The sequence below is a fragment of the Rhinatrema bivittatum genome, chromosome 2 (assembly GCF_901001135.1).
Source record: "Rhinatrema bivittatum chromosome 2, aRhiBiv1.1, whole genome shotgun sequence".
In the NCBI taxonomy this organism is placed as follows: Eukaryota; Metazoa; Chordata; class Amphibia; order Gymnophiona; family Rhinatrematidae; genus Rhinatrema; species Rhinatrema bivittatum.
The window spans coordinates 348434568-348457408 of record NC_042616.1 but is presented as its reverse complement, the minus strand read 5'-3'; the positions used below and the strand labels follow the sequence as shown (position 1 = coordinate 348457408).

At 41.3% G+C, this 22841-nt stretch overlaps 1 protein-coding gene across 13 annotated transcripts in view; it reads right to left on the bottom strand.

Annotated features, from left to right (window-relative positions):
• Window positions 1–22841, bottom strand: part of LOC115084679 (poly(rC)-binding protein 3-like) — a 1201673-nt gene that overhangs the window by 246506 nt on the left and 932326 nt on the right. Inside the window, exon 5 of one of the 13 annotated variants that reach the window (XM_029589866.1) lies at window positions 8558–8606. The exons of the other annotated variants lie outside the window; for them this stretch is intronic. The gene's annotated coding sequence lies outside the window, so the exon portion shown is untranslated. The remainder of the gene's footprint in view (window positions 1–8557; window positions 8607–22841) is intronic. 13 annotated transcript variants of the gene reach the window in all.

Sequence of the window (22841 nt, the reverse complement as noted above, 5' to 3'; positions counted from 1 at the left end):
TGCTGCCTGCCTGCCTTGAACCTACAAGAGGCTCTCTCCGCTGCCTTACCTGCTCTACTGGTTTGGCCTGCCTCCAAACCGCTGCTTCTCGGTCACGGAGTCTTTGCCGCGCCGCTTCCCCCCTCAGCTGCTGAATACTTCCCCTGCACAACGTCATCAAGGGCGCCAAGGGGGTCATAAGCGTGAGCGCTGGGTCAAAGGTGCCATGCGACAAAGGGGCTTCCCCTTTGTGCGCCCCTTAGTGTGAACCTCAGTGCACTGTTTGTAACTCTCTAATTTTGTTTCAGGACTGAGGACCATGGAAAACAATCACATACCAGTTTGTTATGGACACGGAATCTACAAAAAAGAACAAGTCACCAACAAGGACTGAAAGCCTGCACGTCTCGGATCAAAGCAAAATCGGGAGCACATTCTTTCCAATATCCCTTGCAATACTGCAAGCCTCTACACTAATTGCATCCTCCTGACTTTCCCAATTATTTCAGACTTACTTGAAGACCACAAACCTGACTTTATTGCCATTACAGAAACCTGGATAAAGAATACAGACACAGTATTAATCAACCAGATTGACAATTCGATCTATGGAACCTTTTCTATACCCAGAACAAGGAAAAAAAGGAGGAGGGTTAATGCTGATCGCAAAAAAACACCTGCATTTAAAACTATTATCAACTAATATCTTCCCTCCCTATGAAATTGCACTATTTGATTCTACCAATTTGCAAATTTGTCTGTTATATTGCCCCTCGGGGCTGCTAGACCACAACTGTTCTCCTTTAATAGAATTTTTATAGCCAATTTATCATTAAACAAACCGACAATAGTCCTTGGTGATTTTAACATCCACATGGACGTTACCCCCCAAATATCTACCTGTGAAACAGTTATTGACTCCCTTTTGACTTTAGGTCTCAAACAAATTATTAAAGGCCCGACGCATAAAGCAGGTCACACCCTAGACCTTATCTTCATCAATACAGACATTTGGACAATGTTAGACATAAAGCAGACTCAAGTACCGTAGTCAGATCACTTTCTGATTAACTCCTCTTTGAATTACATAAATAGTCTGGTGCTAACACACGATGACCCCTTGAAAATCACGTTCTGACCTCCATATAAACTTGATATTCTTCAAGAAAAATTACAACCTGAACTAGCAAATTTAGATGTCTCAAATAGTGAGAATGCTACAAAGTCATGGTTTGACATCAATAATTCTATTGCAGACACACTTAACCCCATGATCACAAAAACCTTAAAAGGTCCCTCTCACCACAATCAATGGTATAAGCATGATATTAGAAAGGCCAAACATGAGCTGAGAAAAAAGGAAAAAAAGTGGTGAACACACAAAACTATATCCTATTTAATGACCTACAGAGCACAATTAACCTACTACAAAAGACTCATAAATAATGCAAAGAAAGAATTATATTCAAATAAAATTCAAAAATTCCAACACAACTCTAGGACTCTATTCTCCATTGTCCAGAAATTAACCAAATCCACTACTGATCAAAAAATCCCATTACCAGAAAACTGATGCAATGAAATTGCACACTTTTTCAAAGATAAAGTCACAAATCTAATCACCAACAATTTCAATAGCAATCCCCAACCCATCAACATGGTAAAAAAAGGAAATCCCCCACTGGACCGATTTTGAGTTAATTTCTTCTCTTGAACTCCAGAGAAGGGTGACCAAAAAGGTGGAGGGTCTTCATCAAATGACTTATGAGGAGAGATTGAAGAATCTAAATATGTACACCCTGGAGGAAAGGAGGAGCAGAGGTGATATGATACAGACTTTCAGATACTTGAAAGGTTTTAATGATCCAAAGACAACGACAAACCTTTTCCGTTGGAAAAAAATCAACAGAACCAGAGGTCACGATTTGAAGCTCCAAGGAGGAAGACTCAAAACCAATGTCAGGAAGTATTTCTTCACGGAGAGGGTGGTGGATGCCTGGAATGCCCTTCTGGAGGAAGTGGTGAAGACCAGAACTGTGAAGGACTTCAAAGGGGCATGGGATAAACACTGTAGATCCATAAAGTCTAGAGGACGTGAATGAAGAGTGGGTGGCTCGCGGGAATGACGGCTACTACCTGGAGATAATACCCTTATTCAATAAACATACACATGGTTAATGCAACTCCAACATTGCTCTAAGCTTCAACGGCAAGAGGAAATGTGGAAAAAAGGATTTGCATTTACAAAAAAGCGAGGAGTAGCTTGCTTGTTACAGCGATTACTACCCCAAACTAAATAAGCCTGATACTTCACTTTCAATGCATATCCAGCATAGCTCTCTGCTTCAACGGCAAGGGAGGAAGACCGATACTTCATGCATATCCAGCATAGCTCTCTGCTTCAACGGCAGGGGAGGAAGACCGATACTTCACGCATATCCAGCATAGCTCTCTCCTTCAACGGCAGGGGAGGAAGACCGATACTTCACGCATATCCAGCATAGCTCTCTACTTCAACGGCAGGGGAATGAAGAAAAGTGGATCTATATACAGACAACAACCAACAAGGACTGAATTACATAGTCTGGGTAAACAAATAAGCATGGATGTAGCTTGCTTATTGCGGCGGTTACTACCCCTAACTAATTAAGCTAGATATTTCACTTAGATGCAGTTCCAACACTGCTCTCTACATTAATGGTGGGGGTGGAAGGGAAATAGAACCAAAAGGTTACTAAGAGCCAAGAGAAACAGATAAGTATGAGAAGAAAAAAAAAGTGCAAAGCTTGCTGGGCAGACTGGATGGGCCATTTGGTCTTCTTCTGCCGTCATTTCTATGTTTCTATGTATAATCAGCAACATGAACCCCACTAGTCATCCTTTAGATAGCATCCCCATGCACACATTGAAGTCATTAAAAATCACAATCACCAACACCATTACAGAAATTGTGAACCTGTCCCTGTCGGAAGGTAATTACCCAGATAAGTTAAAATCTGCAGTGATAAACCCAATCTTAAAAAAAAACAATCTTGACCCAGACATTCTGAATAATTACCATCCCATCTCTAATTTACCATTCCTCACTAAAATTATTGAAAAAATCGTTCACACACAGCTTACTGAACATTTAGAAAAAAACAATATTTTGTTCCCGTCACAATTCGGTTTCTGAAAGCATCTCAGCACCGAAACTCTCCTACTCTCCCTTAATGATACAGTTTTAGGAGGCTTCGACAACAGCCAAAGTTACTTATTGGTTCTGCTTGACCTATCGGCTGCCTTCGACACCGTAAACCACGCCATACTTCTGGACCATCTAACAGAAATTGGGCTCACAGAAAAAACACACCCATGGTTTTCATCCTACCTAGCAAATAGGAACTATCAAGTAAAAATTAATAACTCCATCTCCGACAAAATTCATCTCAAAACCAGTGTCCCTCAGGGTTCATTGCTATCTGCCACCTTATTTAACATTTACCTACTCCCCCTCTGCCAATTACTCGCTGGTCTAGGCTTAACTCATTTTCTCTACGCCGATGACATACAAATATTAATTCTGATTCAAAATACCCTAGACTCAACTTACAATAAAACCTCCATGTATCTACCCATAATCAAACAGCTACTATCTCATATGAGACTTATACTCAACATTGACAAAACAGAAATCATACCATTACAGAGAAAAATTAGCTTAACGATCCCCCCCATTAAAACTTGAAGACCAAGTATCCAAAATTTCTCCTGTGACACATGCGTGTGACCTTGGTATCATCATCGACAGTGAATTAAACTTCAAAACACACATCACAGCTAAAATAAAAGACGGATTTCACAAATTATTAATACTCCGATGACTTAAACCCTTCTTAAACTCAACATGTTTTCAGGACCGTACTACAATTACTCATATTTGCCAACATTGACTATTGTAATTCTCTCCTACTCGGCCTACCTCTCTCTACCATCCGCCCACTACAAATCCTCCAAAACTCAGCAGCAAGGATTCTAACTGGCACCAAAAAATACGAACATATCACACCTATTTTGATATCACTGCATTGGCTTCCAATAAAATCACGAATAGAATACAAGGTTCTTATCATAGTACACAAAATTATAAACGAAGAACAGACAGATTGGTTCGATGCGGCAATTAAACTTCATATTACACAACGAAATCTCCGCTCAGCTAACAAAGGTCTACTAACAATCCCCTGAGTTCGGTCGGCTCAACTTTTACAAGTGCGTGACCTTGCAATATCACTTGCAAGCCCTAAAAAATGGAATGCACTCCCCTCCGAGATAAGATTACAAATGAATCTCAAAATTTTCAAAAAGGACTTAAAGACCTAGCTCGTCTCAATAGCATATCAAGATGCCTACAATCTACTCACCCTATTTTTCATACTTTCTAGAGATCTCTGCAATCCTAAACCTTTTTAATCCTCCCTTTTAACTGATATTTATGCTATTGTAACTTTTAAATTTAATTTGCTCTTATTATGAATAACAATTATATTTTTATGTTTAGATACCAGTGTATTTCCCAGTTGAATGTGCAATATTTTTATTATGTTATTATTTTACTATTGTTAATAATTATTAACTTAATGAAGGTATATTGATTGATACACTGCTTTGTCAACAGTTGTGATGGCTATGCTGAACGACGGTATATATAAAACCAATAAATAAAAATAAAAATGAATGAATGAATGAATGAATAAAATAAACACATTTTTTGTTGTTGTTTGAAACCAAAGAAACTAAAGTGCCTACAAATCAAATGAATGAACCAAAATGAATATTTTTTCTCTGTATATTCTTATTGAGCTCTTTAAATATTTTTGTCTAGTATTATTTATTTTATTAAATCAGTTACATTTTTCTAAACTATTTGATTTACTGTTTTGGATGGTATTACTATTATTTCTACCCTCCCTTTTTTCAACATGTTTTGTATGATAACATATTTTTCACTTTTCAGTGACTATTTTATATACTGTGAATGCAATCGTCTCATTTTGTAACAAATTGAAGTCATGAACTCCAAAATAAGATTTGTACATATTTTATTCCCATCAACAAATTCTGCTTTTGCAAATAATCCTAAAAACAAAATTAACTTGCTCTATTTCTTATATAATGCAGTTCACTAAACAGTAGCAGATTTCACTGTGACTTGATGGGCAGTCTGCAGATGGCTCCAGGTAGAACATTGGAGTTTCTGTAGATATAACGACGTATAATGTAAGTTTAAGTACAGGGAGAGTCTGTGCTTGCAGTCGCAGAAGTGGTGGATAAGTATCTATTGCACAGACATTACATATTATCTAGCAAGTATCCGATTCTGCACTCTGCTCTGTCATTGTATTTAGTAAAACAGGACACACTGGCTTTTCATAGATTTCCCTTCAATGAACAAAAGCATCCTTTAGTAAAACTACAGCTACCGCCTGTTGGAAGCTAGACATGCCATTTCCAGTCAAGCATGAATAATTACCGTTCAAAAAATGCTCATGACCCATGGCTAACAGTATTCCTTTAGCTATAATTCCAGCATTATAGACCCTCAACCTTAGTAATTTAAAAATGTGCTCTTACAATGGAGCTATAATTTAATTACCGTTTCTACAGCCTGTTCCATTTTGTTTCATCATTTTGATTGGACCTTGTGCCTGTCAGTTTATGGAACATTGCATCTGCCTCCAGGAATATTTTATTGAGCTCTCTTGACATCTGTTTCTCAAAATTACTTTATTTGTAATGGCATAAAGAATAATCAGGGTCATGGTTAGGCCAGATAAATGGAGAGAGACAGAGAAAGAAAGAGAGAAGACAAAACAAGATACCAAATTCTACAGACAATGTCACAGTTAAGAGTCACTCTTCTGTGGTTCCAAGCATACTATCTGCATTTTATGGATGACATGATGCATGGGCATATAAATCACTTCAAGAATGGTGGAATGATGTTTTTGCAGCCCATTATTACAAGATAATAATGTGACTGGATAATTCGAACCACTGTCCAATTGTGATGTTGTTAAGAATGAGTAAATTGGGCAATTATAGTGCCATTCTGAACACAATTATATTAGAAGAAAAATGTGTAACATTGATTTTAAAATATATGTATGATTATGAATTTTTGTTAACTATTTCTCACATTCAGTATTTCAAATAGCAGATGACAGAATAAAAGTCACTAAGGGCCTCATTTTCTAATCGGATCGCACGCGATAAGGGACGTTTCGCATGCAAAATGTCCCTTATCGCGTGCGATACCAAAATGGGGGCAGAGTCGACCCCGGAAGAGGAGGAGTCGGGGCATCACCGGGGCCGACTCTGTGAAGACGCCGCAGACGACGAAAAGGTAAGGCCCTTTTCATGTCTGAGTTTGCGCCCAATAGCTACACCTCCTATGGTGGCGCTATTGGGTGCGAAACCGGCAGCGATTGCACCGCCCCCCGTTTCGGCCCCCCGCCCCTCATTCCCTAAAGTATCGCAGGCCTGCGATACTTTAGAAAATGAGGCCCTAAAGGAGTTATTTTCTAAAATGATCGCACACGAAAAGACCCTTTTCGCGTGCGATCATTAAATCAGGGCGGAGTTGGGGCGGCGTCGGCCCCGGAAAAGGAGGAGTCAGGGCGGCACTGGAGTGGATGTGGCGAAAAGATTGCTGGCTGCAACAAGGTAAGAAGCCTTATCGTTGCCAATTTCACTCCCAATACGATGGCACTATTGGGTGCTAAATCCGGCAGCGATAGCACCACTGAGATGCTATCGCTGCTGGCTTTCGCAGGCCTGCCCCCCGCTTCGCCCCCCAACCTCTGGTACCACGCGATTCACAGAGGCCTGCACCATTAGAAAATCTGTTGGGACTACTTAAAAGAGATGAACAAAATTTGTGGGTAGGTGATGACATTTTAGACTAACAAATGTTTAAAGGCGCACCCTATTAGGATTAATAAGGTCTCTCATTAAATTATCTGATGAGAAAGCTTGCATCTTTGAACATTCATTAGCTTAACAAAGGCATTATCTATCCAACCATTTTGATTGTTTTTTTTTTTATTTTTATTTTTGCTGGGTAACATTTTGACTTTGCATTCTGATTGGTTGATTTCTTGCATTTGTAACTACTGTCCCATTTTGGGATATTTGTATAAAGGCAACCACTTTGTTCTTAGACAGTAAGGCACATACCTTATCCAAGTATATGGAAGGGATGACTAAGGATGTATAGGCCATTTATTAGAAATTTAGTTGAAATTAAATTGATGCTATTCTACACTTGTGCATGATCCACAAGTATAACTGATATCAGAGTGTACTCCATTTACAGCATTCCAATATGGAAAATAAAATTATTCAAAGTAGTCAATGCTTTGGACTATCCTTCCCTCCTCATTTTGCCAGGCTGATTCAACAAAGTTGGATATTGGGCATTATAAATGTGACAAATAAATAAGTGGAAGCACTCACTGTCCTGCAACTGGATTCTTCCCCTGTACTACAACAGGGTGGAGAGGTTTGTGAAAAAGTACCACATTTCACACTATAAAAAAAAACACTACCAGATGTCACTGAAACCATCCAGGAGACTAATGAATTAATACCGAGACACTGCATGTTTGGTTATTCAGGGCAGCCTGCAAGGACATTCATGTGAGGCATTCGTAGCTACAGGCACTGCCTGAGAGGTTGCATAGCAGAAGAGAAAATCCTTCATCTATTCTAGGTCTACTCTTTTGTACAAGAATTAATGAAGGTTATGGATAATGAATTCAAAGACTGCATCCCAGGGAAGTACATAACTCACTAGTCAATGTTGTATGGACTTGGACTCTTGGAGGCTCCTCTGCTGCATCAAGCACAACTTCCATTTCATTGTTTCAAACTCTAAATGGAGATGCTGTCCAGTCCATCCACAGCTTGCCCAGTGACTAAGTAATCAATGACAGGCCCGAGGAGGAAGATAAGAACTGAAGATATCTACAATAAATTGTTTATTCTAATGATATTGTAGCAGGGTTGGTACCAACAAGCTATAACTCTCCAAAATCAACTGAGTCATTGCTGACAGTTTGATAGTGGCTAGGTACCATATATGTTAATATGTTACTATGTTACTATATTAATCTACAATAGGTAAATATTACATTTCTGCCATATGTATAGTTTTAGACTAAGAAAAAGGCTGTTAAAATATGTTCATGATGTACACAGATTTACCACAGACATATTTCTAAAAATAAATGTGTAAACAGTGATAACTGATATTAAGTTAAAGAAAAAGAGAAAGAGCTGTACTGTATCTCGCCATGTCATGTGCACGGGAAGATGCTATAAGCACATTTACAAATTCTTAATTATTTCTAGATATATTAGGAGGTGATGGGGGAATTGGTTTTCCCTTGTTTAGTTAATATAACAGTGTAATAATGCTTTTCCATCCCACTTCACAGCAACAACTATGTCGAGAAAGGAATTTCTGTTTTCTTATAGAACAGGTTGCTTATGAATTATGGAAACAACAGGCACTGAGGGCTTTATTTTTACATACCAACATACAGTGTATTCTGGCTAAGCCATGTTGGTTTATCCCTGGATATCTGAAATAAAAGAGCAATTACTCTCTATCAGTAATTGTGATTTGCTAAATTTCTCTAAAATTATATGTAGTTTTAACCAGGACTGGCAGTCCAGTTTGTACTTCTTTGTAGATAAGGTCACCAAAAAGCTGACATGGAAATTCTACAATTCTAATGATATTTTCATGAATAGTCTACACTACATCTTTCAACTGATATACTTCTCGTGCAGAGAAAGGCACTAGCTATATAAGTACCCTGACAGTAATGCACCGGAACAATTGACAATATTTAAAGGGTTAATTTTAAAATGAGTTACATGTGTAAATGTAACATACTATCATAGCAATTTTAAAAGCCGTATACATGCGTAAAGTGCACTTACATGTGAATATTCTATGGCTCGCTTAGTAGATAAGTTATCCGGTTAAAGTTAGCCGGATAACTTGTCCTGTATATTCAGCGATATAAGCGTCCCACTGAATATACTAGCCTAAACTTATCCAGCTATATGTAGCTGGATAACTTAAAAGCCTGACTGGCTATGTTTGAATATAACTGGTTAGATTTTTAAGTTATCCAGCCTTATGTTGCCAGATAACCAGCTACGTAAATGGATATCTTCAAAGATACCTGGTAAAGCAGTGCTGTGGATAATGAAAAAAAAAAGATATGTAAATGGACCTGTTGCCCGATTCTCTTGCTCCCCTCTCCAAATTATTGATCCCCCACTCCCTAAAGCTCTCTAAAGTTTGTCTTCATCGTCCGGACCTCCTAACTCTATTATCAATATAAAAAAAAATCAAATTGTCCTCCCCAGACTTCCTATCCACTCATAAATGAAGATCTGGCCACTCCTCTACACTCCCAGACCTCCCTGGATCCCTCTTCCATCCCCTGATTCCTCTCAATCCCTGCTGGGAGCGACGTATAACCTTACCTGCTCCCAATACTCCAGCACTGATTCTGTCAAAATCAACACTGGTAATTTGAGTGCTGGAGGTGTAAGTTACACACTGTTTATGTTTCCATAAGCACTGGAAGATATCTGGTTAAGTAGTTAATTATCTAGCCTCACAAGGTTGGATAACTTAAAATTCTAACCAGCTTTATTCAAACATAGTCGATTAGGTTTTTAAGGTATCTGGCTACATATAGCCAGATTAACATTAGGTTAGTATATTTAGCGGGACATTTATCCCATTGAATATATGGGCCAATTTAGCTGGATAACTTGTCAACTAAACGGCCTACTGAATATGACCCCCTATGAGCCTGATTCACTAAACCTTTTCACCCGTAGATACAGGATGGGTTAACAGCCATAGTGAATCAAACCCTATATATGAGATCTACTGTGGTGGAAGTAATACATTCTGACTAGCTACTGAGCTATTTTTAATCAATCATATCTCTCTTGTACAATAAATCTCTGTTTACAAAAACAATATAAGAAAATGCATCAGAATGAGCCACTATATCAGCTCAGTGCAATACAGCAAGTTGGCTTCAGTTTTTCTCTTCAGCTCATCAGGTGAGGGAGTTGGTGGGGGGTGGGAGGGCTGATTCTCATAGAGCCTTTGTTTTTCCTGGGCACCAATCCTGTGGTTCTCAATGTTAGTCCTCCTCCCAAACCAGGTATGGTTTTAAAGATAGCCAAAATATGCCATGACCAGACCTTTTGGCCAAATTATGGAAATATATTCATTGTAAATAGTCTAAATACCAGACCTGTTTGGATATGAAGACTAGGTAGAAGAGACCCTGCACTAATCTAAAAATCTTTAGATAGCATCTATCTCTTAAAAATTCTTCTATTCTGAGCTGTCACATTTCTCTTTATGGCAAGAGACATAGTTCTAATACATGGTGGCCATCGCTACAGTAATACATTGTACATTTGTGCACAGCTTTAAAAAGTATTATTATTACAGAACTGCAATTTAGGAGTTCGGATCTATCTTTATAATGCCTCCCTATCTATACCAAAAACAACTGATCTCACTAGATCAAATGAAGATATGTGACAGAATTTATTTTAAATTGGACAGAATGACCATCATATTGCACTGTATGATAAGTATCATCAGGGCTCGAAGTGCTGTCCTTTTAAAGTGCATGGGTTTTAATCATCAATCATTCAGAATTTGTATAACACACATTCAAAAAGCTATGTGCAATATAATCTTCCCTTTGTGCATAACTCAAAAAAGCACTTATCTATAAAGTTGCTTCCAAAAGTGTTAGGGATGCTGTTTAAAGAGGTTCCACTGCCTTATAGATGAAATGCCCGACATTGCAATGTTTCAGAAGATCTAATTTCTTCCTTCTTCAGGGGAACACAAACTACATTTGAAATCAGCATGTGTTAGATGTCTCTTTCTAAGTCTCCCAATGTCTGATGAACATTCATATGGTCATTCTGTCCAATTTAAAATAAATTCTGTCACACATCTTCATTTGATCTAGTGAGATCTGTTTTTGTTATTAAGAATATTCTTACACTTAGAGGGTTTTATTTACCCCTATCTTTACTATCATGTATTGCAAAAACGTCCATTCAATATGTTTTCGGGTATTTCTGGTTCAGTAACACTCTTTCTATCCTGATTAATTAGAGCGAGGTACAGGACAACTATGTTTACTGCTCTCTTCTCCAGCTGGGTCCTCTTTTTGTTAACTGTCTTTCAAAATGTGTATGGTCTTTCAAAATGAAAGATAGTTATGATCCTATTAAGGCATTTTTTGAACCACTTACACTTAAATAACTAAAAACTTACTTTGCCATATAACAGGGTCCTTCTTTAAAGTGCAATAGGCCATTATTGCATGCGATAACGCCCTAATGCATGCGATAATGGGCGCATCACAGTGGTAAAATTTAAATTAGGGGAAGGGGTGGAGTTGGGAAGGAGTTTGGGTGGGGTTAAGGCTAATGAAGTGGTGACATCACTGCGGGCGATAATGTTTTGGGGACAATTTTGCCAGCAGTAGCACAGGAAACAGCACCACCTTTTGCCATGGCACTCTGGGGGTGATAGTGATGGTGGGAGAAACCGCACTACTGCGATGCAACCGGCTGCACACTTTCGTCATCCTGCCCCTTTTTTCACCACAGCTCATCATTCCGCTATATTTATAGTGGAATGATGAATCTAGGCCTTATATTGCTATGGTGCTTTTTCACATGCAACTGGTAATTCAAGCACCACAATTAATGCACTATACATAGTATAATTTTCAATTACGTAAACAATAAAACACAACAAGCCTTACAGATAATGAGTTACGTGGTGCTAGATTTAAGGCTAAATGTCTTCAACTACCTAGGAACAGCAAGAACACTCTCAGATGCACAGCCTGCAGAACATTAGTAAGAGGTATTATTACCTTGAGCTGTGTTTTCCAAACTTGGCCTTTGGAACACAAATTAACTTTGCTCTTAAACAAATATATGTACATATTTGATACAATAGGTAAACAATAATAATAAAATAAGGTTAAAACAGTATTTACAATTTTATCCTTTCATTAATTTTGTAAACCAAATAAAATATATATTTAATAACATGTAAGTAATAATGAAATGATCAATTATTCATTTTGTTTGATAGACAACATATTTATTTATTTTTATTTAATGAGTTTTATATACTGTTATTCGGAAACGTCAAAATAACGCCATCATAATGGTTTTCAAAATAAGGTTACAGGGATAAGGGGGGTTAAACAAGGGATGCAAAGTACAAACTGTTATTAAGCATAGGGGATAACACGTGTAAGGATTTAGTTCAGTTATTTGTTTCATTTCTTATTTATGAAAACCTAGATGTGATGAATTTCATTTATTTATTCATGAGGTTGGATTGGAGGGCGATGATGTTGTGTTGTTCATTGGGTGAGTTGGTATGCTTTGTTGAACAACCACGTTTTTAACTCCTTTTGAAGGTTTTTAGATTTTCTTGAGTTCTGAGCTTAGTCGGTAGGGAGTTCCAAAGTTTTGGGCTACCAAGGGAGATTGCTCTTTTTTGGGTTGAGGTGAGTTGATTTGAGTGCGTTGGTGGTGTTTTTAGAAGTCCTTTATTTGCTGATCTAAGGTTTCTGCTTGGGGTATGTAGTTGTATGTAGGGGCTTAGCCAATTTTCTTGTTCTTCATATATAATTTTATGTAGGATGGATAGGACTTTGTATTCAATCCTGTATCTTATTGGTAGCCAATGAAGTGAAATAAGTGTTGGGGTGATGTGGTCATGCTTTTTTGCTCCTGTGAGGATTCTTGCAGCTGCGTTCTGCAGGATCTGGAGTGGGCTAATGGTGGTTAGAGGTAAGTTGAGAAGAAGAGAGTTGCAGTAGTCTATGTTGGAGAAAATTAGTAATTGGAGGACTGATCTGAAGTGATTGTTGGAGAGAAAAGATTTTAGATGATGGAGTGTAAGTAGTTTATGATAACCGTCTTTGATTTTTGTTGATATATGGTTTTGAATGAAAGTTCTCTGTCAATTATTACTCCGAGGTTGCGGGCATGGTTGGCAGACAAACACTTATACACCAAGAAGGCAATTTTGAAACCCCGTGTGGGTATGGTTGTCCAGATTTTCCCTGGAAGTACAGAATTTAAATGCAGTGGCCAGATGCCAGACAGAGATTTAACTCTCCAGTCCAGTGAGACAGCCTGCATTTCCTAACCTAGCCTGAAGGAGCTGTGGTTTAATTCCACAACCAACGGAGGTGCTACATTACCATCAGGAAGTTGCCTGCACGTGCCTCCTCTCCCTTCTGCAGCAAACAGCTATCTCCAGAACAGGCAGGGGCATCAATAGCAAGAGTCACCAGGGGCCATGTCCTGAGTCTCCACTTCTTTGGCTGCTGTTGGATCCCCTCCTGCCCTTGGCAGAACAGCAAGCAGCCCAGAGGGGCCATCTGTATCTCCCCTTCCACCCACAGCAGAACAAGAGGTACAGCAAAGCTGTCAACACTTCACCTCCTGCTTATGGCAGAACATTGGGCAGAAAGCCAGTGAGCCTGAGAGGTCCTCTGTGAGAGCATACATGAGGGAGAGAGCAAGTGTCTGTTGAATGAGAAAGCTTGTGTGTGCTTATGAGAGTCAATGTGTGAGTGAGACAGCCTGTGTGAGAAAGCCTCTGTATGTGTGTGTGTGTGTGAGACAGCCAGTAAATATGTGAGGGCTTATGAGTGTGAGAGAGCCTGTGTTTTTGTGTATGAGTGATCATGTGAATGTATGAGAAGAGGAAGTGTGTATGAGAGAACATATATTTGAGTGTGCGTGTGTGTGTGAGAGAGAATAAACATGTGTGTGTTAGATATTGTGTATATATAAGAGAGAGGATAACGTGTACACTCTCCCTCTCCCCCACTAACCTACGACAATCTCAGGGAGACAGGAAATCAAAGGTTTCAAGATATGGAGAGCAGGGAATATTTTTTTTATCCCTATTTGTTTTAATTATTGGATTTTATTTGATGTATCAACTGTTTTGAAATATTTTATTGGTGATTGGTAAACTTGTAAAATTTTAATATGAGTTATTAATTATTGGATGTTATTCTATATCAGCTGTTTTGAAATATTTATTCTTTTTATTAGTACGGTTTCACTCTTATGATGTTTTATATCTCTTGGTTTTATTGTTTATTTTGTGAGGAATGTTGATGTTTCTATTTTTCCATTCTTGCAACCGCTTTTGTGGCCTCCAGTTTGTTTTTTGTCTGCACATTTCTATTTCTACTTTATGGTCATTTTTTCTGTATTTCATGAGGGTCTGTCTATGTTTTGCCCGTGTGAGGTTTACTGCTAGAATGTAGTTTCTGTGTAGGGATCTACAGTAGCCTAGCTTGTTCTGTTTCCTAATAGGAGGTGTATTGGTGTTTTAGGGCCTGGAGTAATATTTGCAGTGTGTTTGTTTTTAGGTTGGGTTTTTACTATTTGAGTGTTAGCAATTAGTGCTGTTTTGGTATGTGAAGTTCACTTATAATTATAATTCAGTTTACTTATGGCTTTCTAGCAGTGAAGCTCACACCCAGCACATTTTACAGTACTTTACCATATGGGTTCCAAGTATCTTTTCTTGCAGGGTTTTCTGGTTAGCACCAAAGTATACGTAAATATATTTCACATGAAAGTGATATTTTTACCTCATAAGACTACACTTTCTATGTCCTTTTCTATGTAAAAACTGTTATTTATTTATTTATTTAGCATTTTTTTTATATACCGAGGAATAGCAGAGTTGCCTTCACTCCGGTTTACATACAGAACAACGTGTTACATTGAACGATGTTTGAAATTTAAAAATATCAAAAATTAACAATAATGAGCAAAGACATAACAAGGAGAATGAGTATAACAGGATAACACAGGGTGGAAACCCTGAGTAGGTGAACAGAGATATCTGGGAACATTGAAAACAGAGGACATCTGCATCATGAAACAGGGAGATTGATTGAAGGAGATATTGAAAGATAGCAGGCTATGTTAATATACTATAAGTTCATTGAGTGCAGTCTTTAAAAGATTGGCTGAGTAGCCAGGATTTTAGGTCTTTTTTGAAGGATTTAAAGTTTTCTTGATTGAATGCATAATTTTTTATTGTATGTTGAGAGGGCTAGTGGGGACGAGGATGTTATGCAAGACTGTAAGCACTAATACCCTTGTACTGGCCCTGGGATTGCAGTGGTGGGTATAGTGGGGTGATATAAGGTAAAAAAGACAAGATAGTTGGGGGTAGTTGATGTTGGATTGCATGTGGGAATTTGATTACTTATCTACCATAAGAATCTCAATTGGGCAGACTGGATGGATCAATTTGGGATTTATCTGCCATTATCTGTATGTTACTGTAAGACAGATTACGGTTTAAGAGACAAGCAAAAGTAATGGGGTTGTTACAAAATTTGTGTGACAAGCATTTGTGATTCTTCTTCAAATCAAATACATGTTCTCCTTGTTGGGAGCATTAGCTCCTATAAGTGTAAAAGGTAGGGAAGATTATTATGATTGTTTGAACTAATCACAGTTATGTAAAAAAGGTAATGTTACAATTTTTTCCCTTGTTCTCTGATTCAAACTTACTGCTTAAATTGGACAAGGGGTTAAGCTGATGTCGTAAGACCCATTTTTTTCATCTCTTGGCCTGTTTGCTGCTTTCAGTTTCACTTCTGATCTGCCTAGCAACTGCATTGCAGCTACTAAAGAGCATGGGTATTCTTATTTTACACAGATAGGGGCGGATTTTCAGAGCCCTGCTCGCGTAAATCCGCCCAAAACCGGGCGGATTTACGCGAGCAGGGCCCTGCGCGCCGGGAAGCCTATTTTACATAGGCCTCCCGGCGCGCGCAGAGCCCCGGGACTCGCGTAAGTCCCGGGGTTCTCGGAGGGGGGCGTGTCGGGGGGCGGGCCCGGTCGTCGCGGCGTTCCGGGGGCGTGTCGGCAGCGTTTTGGGGGCGGGTACGGGGGTGTGGCTACGGCCCGGGGGCGTGGCCGCGCCCTCCGTACCCGCCCCCAGGTCGCGGCCCGGCGCGCAGCAGGCCCGCTGGCGCGCGGGGATTTACGTCTCCCTCCGGGAGGCGTAAATCCCCCGACAAAGGTAAGGGGGGGGTGTAGACAGGGCCGGGTGGGTGGGTTAGGTAGGGGAAGGGAGGGTAAGGTGAGGGGAGGGCAAAGGAAAGTTCCCTCCGAGGCCGCTTCGATTTCGGAGCGGCCTTGGAGGGAACGGGGGGAGGCAGCGCGGCTCGGCGCGCGCAGGCTATACAAAATCGATAGCCTTGCGCGCGCCGATCCAGGATTTTAGTGGATACGCGCGGCTCCGCGCGTATCTACTAAAATCCAGCGTACTTTTGCTTGAGTCTGATGCGCAAGCAAAAGTAGGCTGATCGCGCTTCTTTTAAAATCTACCCCATATTTTCTTTCCTCAAATGAATACTAAAATGTTTTTTGGAACTTACTATTAAGTAGTGTGTCCATTTTTTCCTTTGGACTACTTACTTTGAACACAAAGGTTCAACTGTCACATCTTATACCCCTAATGGTGGGAAGTTGCTAAGTAAATGTAATTTCCCCGACTGTTTTAAAGGAATGTTATTGGTGTTTTTATATTTGGGATCATTTGGTTGTACACAGTTTTCTAGTAATAAGGCAAGTAATACAAGTTTAAAATAAAAAAATAGTGGTGTGGAAGGACATAGGCAAAAGTTTTACTCCACAAGTCCAAGTATTTGGAATATTCATAGTTGAAGGCTGGCAGTCCTGCAGGTAGCGTGCAAGCCCATTTTCAAAAGGAAACCGAGTGTGGGGGATTCCCTTTGAAATTGCAGCTGGTTGCAGGAACCAGGTTTTATTTTCAGGAGCAGGTGCAAATATATTCATCAAAAGAATATGCCAGTCTTTCAAAATGAAAGCCTCATGCATACTCTGCTTTCCCCCAGTTTTCCTTCTCCTCATTGCCTCCTCCATTTTTCATTGAGTGCCCTGTGGGGAGTGGCAAATTTCAAATGAGGTTCCACAGGTAAACACATTTTTACCTATAGAAATTCCTTTTAAAAACTGTCCTTCCCAAATAGATCACTTTCCTCAGCTTAGAAAGGGCACACATGCAGAAGACAGCACTTTAATTGATTTCCATACAATATTCAAGGAAAACGCTTGCTTTTTTCAAAGTTCATTTCTGGCTGCATACAAATTTATATGGCCTTTAAGTCCACAATTTAATTTTGAAAACAATAAAACTGCACCACAAACAACATTCTAAAAGTCACATCTAATGGGGTTTTATTGTTTCCAAAATATGTATTTCCACAACAGAAGGATGCAGGAGCAGCCAATGACAATCTGCCGCCTGACGCAAGGGACGAGATGGTGCTCCCCTCACCCCCTCTTGCTCTGCCCCCTGCTTGCCCCGCCCCCCGCCCCTCTTCCCTTCAGCCGCCGCCGGCCTGATCTCCAGTGGTGTCCCTCCTCCCTCCTCCATGCCACTGGCCTAGCCTCTTGGCGGCAGCAGCAGCATCCAGCATCCCTCCTCCATGCTGCCAGCCTGGCCTCCGGCAGCAGTGTCCCTCCTCCTTCATCCCACCGGCCTGGTCTCTGGCGGTGTCCCTCCTCCCTCCTCCATGCCACTGGTTTGGCCTCTTGGGGGTGGCAGCAGCGTCCAGCATCCCTCCTTCATGCTGCCAGCCTGGTCTCCAGCGGTGGCGGCCCTCCTCCATGCCACCGCTGGCAGCCCGCAGCAGTGACCCTCCACTTTTCTGCTGCCGCCAGCCTAGGTAAGCAGCCACAGCAGGGGCAAGCAGGGTGAGGCGGACGCCACAGTGGCGATCTGAGAGGGGCATTTTTTGCCACCTCAGAATTCTTCCATCTGAAGCATCTGCCTCACCCTGCCTCATTATAGAACCGCCCCTGGTGGGGATGAGAGGAAAACATGGCTAGTTACTACAGACATGACTTCTTTTAACTTAATTTTTGCCAGTCCACTCACATCTCTCCCGACATGACTTCTTTTAACTTAATTTTTGCCAGTCCACTCACATCTCTCCCATCAGCCTGATCCTAAATTAAACATATTTTAATTTAAATTCATCTACATTGTAACCATTTTAATGATTTCTGGGAATATATATGGTATGTTTTCTATTTTTATCTGATTATTATTGTTTGCTCAATGTACCGAAAACCAGCACAGAAAAAACAAACTAAAATGCCACCAGCTGTGAGCTATTGTGACTGTACAAGAATTCTCCTTTAATTATTTGTACCATAAAATGGCATCAGCTCCCATTTTCAAAAGGATTTCTTTTATTCTTTGCCTATAAAAACAGGGACCAAGCTCTGTTATTTTGCCCTGTGTGGTTACTCTTAACTAGTGCTTGTGTTCAACTCTCTGGCTGCTGGTGATTCCTATGCAGATATAGAAAAATAATGTGCCATGACTTCTGAACTCAGATGAACATATTAGCCCTTTGAAAGAATGATGTCTGTGGCTCTATACCTAATTTGGGTCAGATCTTAAAGTAAGTATTATTGTGGACCCTTGGGTGGTAGCATGACCCACTACCACAGGTGGATGAACCCCACTGAGGGACTGTCAGAAACTTCACCTTTACCAACTGTCTCCCCCGTGGGTTGAGCCCTTGGGTTCTGATGCTCAGCAGGACTTAGGCTGATCCCTGGGGTTGAGGCATGCAGCAGACAGCAGATCCAGGAGGCAGGCAAATGGTCATGCAGGCAGAAGACAGCAGATCCAGTAGGCAGGTGAATATTTGGGGCAGAGAGCAGGTGGCAGGCAACAGATCCAGAGGGAGACCAGGGTCAGGACCAGAACTGATGGCAGAGGCAAGGACAGGGACACCCAGGGGCACACAGACGAGGCTGGAGCACAAGGCACAGGGAGGGAGAAAAGAAAGGAGACAGGAGGAGCAAGGCAAAAGACAAACCAGCACAGCAGAACACTGGAGTAAGAGAGACTGAGGAGGAACTCAGGAAGCTTGCTGCTGAGGCAAGGAGCAGAGGGAGGAGCAGCCATTAAAGAGCGGCTGCTGGTGATGTCAACTTCTCGTAGCTTCCAGTGGCCGCGCATAAAGCGCAAGTTTGCGGCGTGCCCATGTTTAGAGCGCAGGTTGGAGAGAAGCCACCATCGCTAATAGCGGAAGTGTTTCTGAGCAGCAAGGGAGCGTCAGGGCCTGGTGAGTCTGTGGCAGGAATGCATCCCAACAGTATAATTCAGTCCACTCATCAGTTTCTCTGAGTCGTGTTTGTCCAGCAGGGAACTTGCTGAGATTTTTTGGAGATAAAAATTAGATTTTTTTGAGGGGCTGGTTCATGTTGGTGGGGTGGGGAAGTAATGAGAGTCTACCCTAGAACAGCACTGAATATAGTGTTCCTGAATTCCTGTTCAAAAGGAAGGAAAAGATCCTTCCTTTTAATTAAAAGGGAAGCGATAGCAGAGATTCTCTTAGCAGTCTCTATATAGACTTTGAGGAAGAGTCTCTTCTTGAACCAACTGAAAAATCCTAATGGGAGATCCAGTTAATGTTTTGTTAAAAGGAAGGGGAGACAGTAAGGTCCCTAAAACAATGGAAGACCAAGCATCAGGATAACAGCTGAAAAAGTAACATTGGAAGATGCTTTGTGGATTACAATAATCAGAATAGTGAATCAGCCAGACACAGGTATTGAAAGTAGAATTCATGTGGGATCAAAATTACCAAATGAATCCAGAGATATGCTCATATGGAAAAGAGCAGAAGATTGGAGCGCAGAAGATGGTAATCTGTTGGAAGTAACTGATACAATCCCACTGGCAGTCTTCCACTTGGGAGAACACAACCTATTTATTGGCATAACCCTGAGCTGTAGCATTAGCCATAGGCACCGCTACCTAAAGACGCCATAGCATTGCCATGTGCCAATGACAGCAGTGTGGCTGGCGGGTCCTCAGCAAGAGCAAAAGCAGTGTGGCCCCATCAAAATTGACAGTGGGGTTGGCGCTGTCTTAGTAAGTGGCAAAGCAGTGCGACCCTGCTGGCCTCTCTGCTGATTCTGGTGGGGCCACACAGCTTTTCCATTTACTAAAGCCATGTTTTCCACACTGTCAATTATGGCAAGGCTGCACTGCTTTGCAGGAGGAGGAGGAGCATGCCCTGCCAGAAGGAGTCCAATGTTAGAGCTGGGTTGGCCCTGTGGCCTGCAATAGTTCCCTTGCCCGTGGGGGCAGAAGGAGCCTGCTGCTGTCTGCTACTTCAAGAGGGATGTGAGAGAGAGCATGTTTGTGGTGAACCACAGGGGTCCGTTCTATTTAACATCTATTTAGCTCCTATCTGTCAAGTGCTCTCCAACTTACTTGATTGTTATAATGTCTATGCAGACGATACACAATTTGTTTTGCGTGTTCAATCCTCTTGGCACGATACACTAAAGCATCTAAACATTTGCTTTTCTACCATTAAAGCTTGGCTCAAGCACAATAAACTCTCAATATGTTGAAACAGAGTTTCTAGCTATATATAGTCCATACTCCAACTTTGTTGAAGATACTATCTCCTTGAAAACCTCATGTTTTCATATTTAGAACCAAATTAAAAGTCTTGGTGTTTGTTTAGATGGTACACTATCTTTTCGTTCTCAGTTCAAAAGGTCACTAAACAGGGATTTTTCAGACTTTGTGCACTTGTTAATCTGAAAAACTCTTACATGCTACTGAATTTCATACCATACTACAAGCTTCTATTTTTCCAATCATTGACTACTGTAATGGTTTGTATGCTAGCCTGCCTTGTTCAACACTGACTATTACAATTGCTTTTAAACTCTGCAGCTCGGTAAATTGCCAGCTTAAAGCGCTTTGACCATATCACTCCGGTACTCCGGTGATGATGGACTTACACTGGCTCTCTATTAATGAAAGAGTTAAATATAAAATTGGCATGACAATTTTCAAATTGATTAATGATCAGTCCTGTCCTGGGTCCAATGCTACCTTGAAGTTCTACCAACCCTCCAGAAATGTATGGTCTTCCCAGAGAGGCCTTTTAGACATTCCATTTCCTAAACTGGCTCGATTACACATTACTTGGGATTGCTCTTTTTCTGTTGCTGGTCCGATCCTCTGCAACTCCTTTCCAACTGAACTCCAGCTTTGTGAGTCAGCTAAAACATTCAGAGGTCTGTTAAAGACTTTTCGTTTTAATCTAGCCTCCATGTAATTTTATGCAGTCGCTCTTCTTATTTTAATGTATATTATTTTATTTTATTGTAATGCTTAATGCTTATACTATGTTGTATTGTTTAATTTTATGCACATTTGATTTATATCGCCTAGACCTATTCACAGTGTTAGGCGATTAACGAATTTTAATAAATGTAAATGTAACATCCTACTCCATAGCCCCCATAGAAACCTTCACTCTGCCAATAAAGGTTTACTCTCCATCCCTTCCGTTCATACCACTCATTTGAGTGGTATGAACGGAAGGGATGAGAATGTACGAGAATGCGCATTATTACTGGCCAGGCCTAAAATCTGGAACTATCTCCCAACAGAGATATGTCTTCAGTCTAAGCTAAAAACTTTTAGAAAAGAGGTGAAAACATGGTTATTTATGAAGGCCTATCAGGATGCAACATAACATAACTCAATCTGCATCTACCTCTCTTTTGAAACTTACATGCCCTACAATCTGTTATGACCGTCGGTTGCAGACAGCTGCGACCACTATTACTCACTGTGTGTTCAGCCTCTCTCTCTCCCTTGGGGAAACTAGTGGCTGTAGCCAGCTGCTTCTGTCGCTCATTGCTCTGTTCCAGGACTCCCCGGGGCAGCGAGGTCGCCGCTGACCACCATGTCTCCTCCGGGCCTTCCTAGGCGCTTGCACGCGCTACATGGCCCCTCTTATGTACACTAGGGCGGGGACTCAAGGGACTTGATGACATCACTAGCCCTGGACTCTTAAGCTCCATTGGGGCCTGGCCCTAATCGACTTGGCAACGAGTTCCTTCCTTGCTGAATCCTGTTGATCTCTTTATGAACGTCGGTTCTTGGTTCCTGTTCTTCCTGGTGTGAGACACTCTCGGGGACCCGCTCCTCATGGGCCCTGCTCCTGTCTCTGGCTATCCGCTCCTTGGACGGCCCTGCGCCTTGGACTCTGCCTACCAGCTTCCCAGCTCCTTGGGGTCACTCCCGGAACCTCTCTGCCTTGTGAAGACTCTACGTAAGGTACCGTGTGGGCCACTGCCTTCCTACTCTGTTTCGTGGAGACCAAAGGAGATGTACCCCACTCTGTGGGCCATTGCCTTCCTACTCTGCCTCGTGGAGACCATTGGAGGTGTACCCCATCCTGCGGGCCATTGCCTTACTACTATGCTTTGTGGAGACCACCGGAGGTGTACCCTGTCCTGTGGGCCATTGCCTCACCACTCTGCTTGGTGGAGATCTACAGAGGTGTACCCCGCTCCATGGGCCATTGCCTTCCATTTGTGACTGTGCCATGCTTCCCCGCTCCTCAGGGTAGCGCCTTGAGTTTCCCTGTGACTTCACCTCGCTTCCCGCTCCTCAGGGTAGTGCCCTGCAGCATCTCAGAGACTGTACCACACTCCCCCACTCCTTGGGGTAGCACCTTGAGTTTCCCTGTGACTTCACCTCGCTCCCCGCTCCTCGGGGTAGCTCTCTCTCTATCATCGCCAGAGATCCCTGGGCTTCCTCTCTCCTCAGGTAAGCCTACGTCATACCTACCGTGCTGATACTCTCCATG